This window comes from Lotus japonicus, chromosome 1 (assembly GCF_012489685.1).
Source record: "Lotus japonicus ecotype B-129 chromosome 1, LjGifu_v1.2".
Lineage (NCBI taxonomy): Eukaryota > Viridiplantae > Streptophyta > Magnoliopsida > Fabales > Fabaceae > Lotus > Lotus japonicus.
The window spans coordinates 26,330,580-26,339,469 of NC_080041.1; the positions used below are offsets into that span (position 1 = coordinate 26,330,580).

Here is an 8,890-nt window from a genome sequence, read left to right on the forward strand (position 1 = left end):
ATCTATCTATCTATCTATCTATAGTCTATCTATCTATAATATATATAAAAGCAGAGTTTATGCAGTCTTGAGGGCAAACTGGGAATTCAATACATCATTACACATGGTTGGAATTTTTTGTTGGATATTTCTGTAATTTTGTTAATTATTGAATAGAGAATCAAATCTTGGCCGTCCCTTAGTTTGATCATGGCCGTTGACATCCTGACTTTCACTCTTCCATTACATTCAAAACATCTCTTCACCTTCTCCCTTTTCTACAGTTACACTTTCTGAAACGTATCAATAGGTCTCGACTCCCCTCCCCTTCTGAAACGTATCAATAGGTCTCTTTAATTTTTCACAAAAACTTCTGGATAAATTGCTTTCAGTTGTCGCTTATCGTCTCTGCAACTCTTGCGGCGCAGCTTTCGTTTCCACTAGGGTTTGGCCGCACAAAATCGCCAACTCTGCAACTCTTTGATTGTTCTTCTGAGATTATCTTCTTCCTCCTGATCCCAAGGTTCGTTTTCTTCCCCTCTTTTTTTTTTGTCTTTCATTTGTTCATATCAATCGACCTTACTATGTGATTAAGGTTCGATTACCGTCTTTCCGTTTGGTCTTCAATCTGTAATGAAAATATTGTGGTTTTGGTCTTTATCAGTGGCATGGATAAGATTTTGAAACCAGGGAAGGTTCGATCAGTATCGCAATTTCACTTCTTCTTCAATTTCGCTTCACCATCACCACTTCAAAGACGAAGCTTCCAGAACCCACCCCGTGAGTTCCCAAGCCCTAATTTTCTCGCAAATTTTCATCTTTTCATTCTGGGTCCTTGAATTTTTCTTTATTCACCCTCACATCCCCAATGTGAATTGTGTTTCCTTCCTAGGGTTTCTCTCTCTTTTTTTTTTTTTGATCGATTTTGTTTTGATGAGCTTCACTGTGTTACTTTTTTTTTTTGATAGGCAACTGTGTTACTTGAAGTTCGCTGCTTGAATTTTCCATACTGTGTGATGTAATTCTTACTTTAATATTTTTTGTGTTCCTTTCAAAATTTCTTTTTGATTTTCCTACTGTTTTTTATTTTCAAAGATATGCGTAGGAATCAGTGGAAACAAGTTGTTATCTTTGTTAGTAAAAGTGAAAACAATAAGTGGATATATGATTTTTTTAATATTTTATTTTTGCAAATAAATCAGGCTTGGCATTGTGTTAAGATCAGAGTGAATGATTATCATGTCTGTTATATGCTTTTATTGATTTATGGTTAGGAAAAGTGTGTTCCAGAGGCATGGATGGAAGTAGTGATGGGAATGGGAAAGAGAAGGAGTTAGCGGGAGAAAATGGTTTCCTGAAAGTGTCAGAGGCTTCTATCAGTTCTACTAAATCAGTATTACAGCTAGAATAATTTGTTCTTTTTTTTCCCTAATTTGTTCTCTTTTTTCCTGAACTATTTGTTCTCATGAACCTGTTTCTTTCTGACATCTATTTTACGGTAGGGCTATGAAAAATCCTCATAGAATTTCTCAAGGACTGAGGCTGCTAATAGATCCAGTAAGAATGACACTTGAAGAGGATTTTAAAAAAACAACATGCAAAAGGTTACACTAAATTAAATTTTACTATAAAGTAAATTGAAGCATACACTATGAAGTTCATGAGCATACACTATACAAAGTACATGATATAGTAGTTTATTGGTTTTAATTGAATATGTTTTGTTTATTTTTTTTTTCGCAGTTCCAGGGATCAAGTCTCAAATATAAATTCTAACTTGACAGTTGCAAGGTTTTGGATTCTCTGCTTCATAGCTCAATAACTATCTACTTGCTATTCCTCAAACACTTCAATTGGCGTCGTCCATGAATTCTGCAGCAGACCAACCCACGGTGGAGAGGAGTATTCACGCGAGCCTTATGCAGCAGCTTCGGTGGAACCGACCTCCATATGGATTTGTGAAAGCGAACTTTGATGCGGCATGTTCAGATACTCATAGAACTGGCTTCGGTTTGATTATCAGGGATGTCCAGGGGATTTATTATTTGTTGTGTGCTACAAACCTATAAGCAAATTCAATCCCACCTTGGCAGAAGCAAGCTTTTAGGTGGGCTATGCAGAACTGTGTAAATTGGGGGCTCACGAATATAGCTTTTGAAACAGATTGCAGTATGCTAACTAAAATATGGCATTCCCCGGGTATTTCTGTATCATATCTGCATTCCATTCTGGAAGACTGTAAGATGATTATTTCTAATGTAGGCACATACTCTTTGCCAGTGTAATATGGTTGCTGATCTAATGGCAAAGTATGCCATTGTTTTTCCTGATAATGTATGGGTTGAGGAAGGTCCATTTGGTTTATGATCAATATTGTTAGAGGACCAATCTTCCCTTTCCATTCCTAATCAATGATATATATGTGGTTTGCCCGTAAAAAAAACCATATATGTTTTGTTTTTCATTAGTTTCTTATTTCATCACAAAAGGATTTATGACATATTTTGCGGTTCATTGCAATCGTTTTTCGGTGATTGCTTAGTGTTAATTCTTATTTGGTTTTCATTTTGCAGTTATCATCAGAGTCATATTCTGCACGACCATCGCAGATTCTAGCTCCAATTTTAATGGGGACATGACATCTACACCTGGGCTGAGCTTTGCCCCACCTGCTTTATTAAGTTGGTAGCAGCACAACAAGAAAGTTAAGGTAAAGAGCATGTAATATAATTCTTCATGTAATTGAAATGGTTGAAAAATAGATATCTTAATTAGATGGTGTTCTCTACTTGAGTTCAATTTTGGGATGGTTATCTACAAAAGCTATATGCTTTTGCATTATGCAGACATTAAGACTTAATTTGTATGAATCTTTGCTAGCATGATTCTTTATTTTGTTAATGGATTTGTTTCACATAATTCATTTTTCAAATTTCATCTTACCAATTACCAAACACGCTTACACACTTCTGCTTGGCAACTGTTACATAGAATGCTTGACATCATACTTTTTTCTATTTTTCTCTGTTTCAGATTAGTTTCAAATCAAAATCAGGCTGTGTAAAGGAACCTACTCCTGCAGCATGTTACTTGAATCACTGTGATTAGTGGAATACTTAAAGTGGCTGCTGCGGGAACATGAGAATATAAAATATTGTGATAAGGAGGTTTTCTGAAGGACAGTTTGAAGAGGCACTCTTTGGCTGCATGTTGGAGAAGTGTGTGAAACCCGGTGTTACAACTTACACTTCTTTTCTGGACGGGATCTCCCAAGAAGAAAAGATTGAAGCAGCTTGGAAACAACGTGCATATTAATTACTGAAATTGAAACCTGTATTGATGTTCTTATTATGTTCAGTATCAAGAGCATAATTTAGAGTTCGACTTTGGATTTGGCAACATTATAGTGGTTAATAGCGGTGCTTCTCAAATTTGTCTAGAGACTCTAGATCATGCTGAGGTGATTTGACTTTTCTTCCTTCTCTATGTAGCACTTTAGGCATGGAGTACATTGCTCAAAGTGACTAATTTTAAGGCTACATACTAATTTTTATGTAATAGTTTTGTTGTCTGATTATGACTAGAAGCATAGATGTGCAAGCCTTTGAAGGTCTAATATAAACCTGATGCTTTTTATTGTTATTATGTAGTTTGCTTTCCATTTGCCTCTTTAATTATGTGGGAACAAAATAAATTAACAAACAGTTTAAATTCTGAGCTAGCACACTAAATGGAAATTAAAACCAGGTGAATATGAAACACCTCATCAAACAAAGTTATATTTAGTTTGATTCACAAGTTTCTTTACAAACAGAACACTAAAAGTAATGCTGTTTAGAATCATTAACATATAGGCAGTGCATTCCCATAGAAAGTAACATTTAGAAAGTAAAGTTAACCCAAAAGGTAGTATTACTCAAAGACAGAGCAGTAGGAACAAATTTATTTCATAAGCTTTCTAAAAACCTGAAGCGTGGTTAATATTAAACAAAAATGTACTCTTATATAGATAATAACAGTTATAGGTATATGTACCTGCAAGTTTAAATTTTTTAAGACAAGGTACTCTTATTTAGATAATTAATCATGTCTTTTTGAATTCCTAACTGATATTGATCACATATAAACCACCAAGATTTAAATATTAAACAAAAAGGTACTCTTATTTAGAGTTTTTTTTTTGGATAAGCACTCTTATTTAGATAATAACATATAATCTATTTTGAATTGTGAATATTGGACTGGGCGAGCCCCTAGAGGGCCTACGCCCAGGGGTTGCCCGACAAGCGGCGGCCGCCCAGCTTGGGAATTGGGTCTCTTCAGCGAGGCCAAACCGGCCCAATAGAAACAATTACGTTCATCAGGCCCAGTTCTCACCATATAAATAGGAAGCGGTTACCGTTTGTAGATGACTTTTGGCTCATTTACTAAATACGCACAAGAAATTCAGTTATTTTCTCTCTCTAACTTTCTCACTCTAAGTGCAATCTCTCTACTCCAGGGGTTATACCCTTTCTCAATGTTCATGGTAAGAACATTTGGCGGCGTCTATGGGGAACGATAAATTTTCTATTCCCGGATCACGTGGATTGGTTGCACGGTTGAAAGAATCTTTGATCACTGTTGAATTCTTACAATTTATGTAGAATTCAATTTCTGTATCATACAATGTTAAAGAGAAAAAAATGAAAGCATTTTAATATATTTTTTAAATCCACAAGGATATATTTACATGGTACTTCATGTAGCTAAAATTTGTATTATTTTCATGGTACTACATTTTCTTTGTAAGAAAAAAAAACATAATTCAAATAAGTACAAATTAATTGAAAAATTATAAATATAATAAAAAATAATAAAAATTGATAAAAATTTAAGTTAAAAATGACTTCAAAACTTTTAAATTTTTATACAGGAAAAAAATTAAATAATGTAGCATTTTGTAAAATAGGGGTAAAAACCACATAAATAAAATGATTACATTTTTACAAAATATAAAAAAACACAATTATGAACAAAAAAAATTATTTTCTTATATATATAATTAATTTTTGTAATCCTTAAATTTTCCGTTAACAAACATAATAAAAACAATACATATTTTTTTAAAGACGCAATAAACTAAAAAGAAGGTCCCCGTGCATCGCACGGGTAAAAGTACTAGTATACACAATATAAAAAGAGGGGGCAGTGTGCTCATGAAGGAAAGAGAGGTTAAGACCATTTTGCGATACCCAATGGTTTTTATTGTGGAATTCAAGGTTTCAATGCACTATGAAAGTTGTGATTCCAAAGTTGTCAAAGCCCTCTCCAAATTCGAAGGTATTTAATCTCATGATTCTATCTCTTGTCTTATTATAATTTCTTGTGAAATACTATATCCACTAGATATTATACTCGTGCGCTGCACGGATTTATTAACCATATATTTAACATTATATAAAATTATTATAGTTTAAAAAATAAATATACACTAAAATAGATTTTAATTATAAGATATAAAAAGTAATTGTGTTAAGACATTACAATAAATAGTATTAGAGTTCTCAATTGTGCAGTAAGTAATATTAATCAAATTTAATAATTAACATGGAAGTAATTTTAAAATTTAATAATATGATAAATTATTAAGAACGGGTTTATACTTTCCAAGACCATGAACATAATTTTAAATTTTAGAATTATAATAGGTTATAACTTTAATAGCATAAAATATTACTGAAATTAATTACTATGCATTAACAATGTAAAAAAAAAGTTTACACAAATACTCAATTAGAATCAAATTATTTTCCTCGTCATATTTGTATATGAAATTAAAAATGGAAAATAAAGAGATATGATTGCTTACATGTGTAAAACTCTTTCACTGTGTGTTTAAATTTTTTAACTTTAGTCATAACTATTTTCCTTTATTATGCTTCCTCAAATCCTTTTTACTAATATATGATGATAGATCAAAAAATATACACGTATGTTATAGTTAATAGTAAATACCTTATCGCAATATTTATTAATTTTAAATATTTTGTCAGACTTGTGAGTAACCTCCTTTGCATGAGTTTCCCCTTTCTATTTCCATTGCATTTGAGTTTTCCCTTTCTATTTCCATTGCATTTTGACACAAATTTATGGATTATTCTTTAAAGCAATTGATGATGGCTTGTTAGATTTACAACAGGATTTATAAATAAGTTATGGATAATAAGTCTTTCATTATTTTTTGGAAAATAAGAAGAATTATATTACCGAAAAGACAATAAAGGATGAATTTTTGGTGTAGACAAATTTTCCTTGACAATGGACAAAAGAGGAATGCTTATCCAAAATTATTAACGGTTTTGGTATCTTTATATGTGGAAATTGTGGCTTAAGAGTCCAAACTTAATGACCATGTGCTTATGTAGTGATTTTTTGAGGATTTCTCAGCTTGGCCCTGGATTTAAAGTTCTTATTCCAGAGTAGGATTCCTACTATTTCTTACTATTTGTGTCATATTCTGTATTGGGAATTTGGATCACTCATGGGTTTTACTTTTTCCCCAGTATGTACGGAGGAAACTATGCACGGCAATTGATTCTACTACAAAATAACCATGTGTTAATCATAGTGTGAAATCTGAATGATGATTATTTTTAGCTATAATTTATGAATAGATTAAGAATTAATAGGTTTGAAAACAGGTTGTAAGTTGGATTCTGGTTACATGAAGCAAATTTTTGTCTGTTTTGTTTTATATCATGTTATGTTAGTTGTTGTTGTGTCTTTTATCTTCTGTAATTGTGCATATGTATGAAATATATGTAGGAATGACTTTTAAGGGGAGTGGCAAGTTTGTTACATTAGAAGGCTTATATCCGCAATTGGATGAAGAATTAAAGGCTACCATTAAGTCAAATATAGACTGCAATGGTCAAGGGAGTTGTCTTCTCCGCCTATTGCCAGTGGAGCATTAAGGCAACGATATTCCATCTGCGTTATATGATATATTTTTGGAAAGTTATCAAGTCTTTGATGAACGCAGGGGACTTCTATTCATTCCTCATTAATGACATTTTCATGAACGTCACACTTGAAGACATTCTTTTTTTAACTAGGTTACCAATTGATGGGAAACCCTTCATCTCAATTTGTAGTCGCGATACAGATGCATTTTCTATATTCGGGTTAAAAGAAAAGACCCTTTATCTTGTTAGATTGAAAGAAATTGCATGTGGGAGGGCCGTGCCAACTACCTAGAAGTTTTACGTTGTGTTGTTGATGATTATCACTTGTCTAGTGGTACCATCGCGGGATGGACATGTATGTCGCTCTTCATACGTTCAATTCATTAAGGATTTGGACAATGTCAACAATAATGCTTGGGAGGCTGCTTTACTTTCATTCCTCTATCATGGGATGAGGAAGTATAAAAAAGAAGAGAAGAATTATTGTGATGGCAACATTTGGGTTGTATTGGTAAGAAAATATATAATGATGACCTTTTTTGATGAGTTTTTCTTTCTTTTTATAACTTTTGATATTTTAATGAGTTGAGTTTTTTTTTTTTCCTTTTACGGTGTTTTTAGTATACCACATTCTGGAATTGCGGAAGAGCTTAAAATTAACCTCAAGAAAGTGCAGCCGCCAACACCCTTGTTGTCGGTTGTGGAGGCTTTGCAAAAGATAGGTCAAGATAGATATGCAACGTATAAGTAGAAAACAGATTCCTTTTTAAACACACTATAGGACATAGTAAGGCTAAATCACTTGCATTTTCTTCTAAATTTTAATTTAAATTTGATTGTATTTTTCCTGCAACATTAGTAAAATTTTGGAAAATTTCGTGACATTCATCTCATGGTTGGTTACTGTATAAGCCAGCATTAGTAATTTTTTTGCATTTCGTCACATGTACTTATAGTCTCACTTGTTTTTTTAATTGAACCGCCTTTTATTTCTAACTTTTAATTATAATAACTTCTTTTTGTTCTATAAAACAGCATGTAGAATGACACTAAAGAGATGCTGCCTGCGGAGCTCCATTTCCAAATACCTCTCACCCCACGTTTATCACCATTGTTTTGCTTTAACTTTGTGGAACGCCGTCTTCCACATCTTTTAGCTAGACAATTTGATGTGTTGCAGGGGTTGAATCTCGATGGTGTTGCAAATTTTCTTGCCTTGATCACTATCAAGCATAATAGGAGTCCAACTGGCTCGGACCTTATAAAGCACAATGGAAAAGAGCTCCCAATATGGAACAGCAGGCGCATTTTGAGTTGTGAAACCGCCCCAACCCATACGACTCCAGTGTTTATGGTATTCCATTCCCTTTTTTTTATAGGATATGCACATCACCCTGGGGTTTTTAGAACGATAAAACCAGAGGGTGTTGTCCTAGTAGAAATGAGAAATTCGGATATTGTTTCTTCTGCTTTTCTGCAAAGCCCACCTTCTCCACCCAAAATGTTTCTTCTACTTCTCAGGCGCTGCGAAACTTTCCCACCCAAAATGTTTCTTCTGCTTCATAGGCGCGACAAATATCCCCATCCAGACAACTCCAGTGTTACAATATTATTCTTGGTCTGGATGGGGGAGGTTCGTCGTGCCTGAGAAGTAGAAGAAACATTCTGGATTGGGAAGGTGGGCTGCGCAGAAAAGCATAATAAACAATATCAGAATTGCTCATTTCTACTAGGAAAACACCATGTGGTTTTATTGTTCTAAACACCCCAGGGTGATGTCCCTGAACAATAAATGAAAAAAATGAGGGAATGAAATACCATAAACACTGGAGTCGTCTGGGTGGGGGAGGTTTCAGAGCTCAGAATGCGTCTATTGTTCCATATTGAGAGCTCTTTTCCATTGTGCTTTATAAGGTCCGAGCCAGTTGAACCCCTATTATGCTTGAAAGTGATCAAGGCAAGAA

The 8,890-nt window shown here is 33.7% G+C and overlaps 1 long non-coding RNA gene across 2 annotated transcripts; it reads left to right on the plus strand.

Annotated features, from left to right (window-relative positions):
- The first annotated feature begins 275 nt into the window (after positions 1–275).
- On the plus strand, positions 276–3,584 carry LOC130731744 (uncharacterized). Of its 2 annotated transcripts, XR_009016803.1 has the most exons (5): positions 276–502; positions 644–759; positions 1,254–1,583; positions 1,723–2,689; positions 3,013–3,584. It is a non-coding gene; the product is annotated as an uncharacterized LOC130731744 (long non-coding RNA). The 2 variants fall into 2 exon arrangements; XR_009016804.1 differs by lacking the exon at positions 1,254–1,583.
- The last annotated feature ends 5,306 nt before the right edge of the window (positions 3,585–8,890 follow it).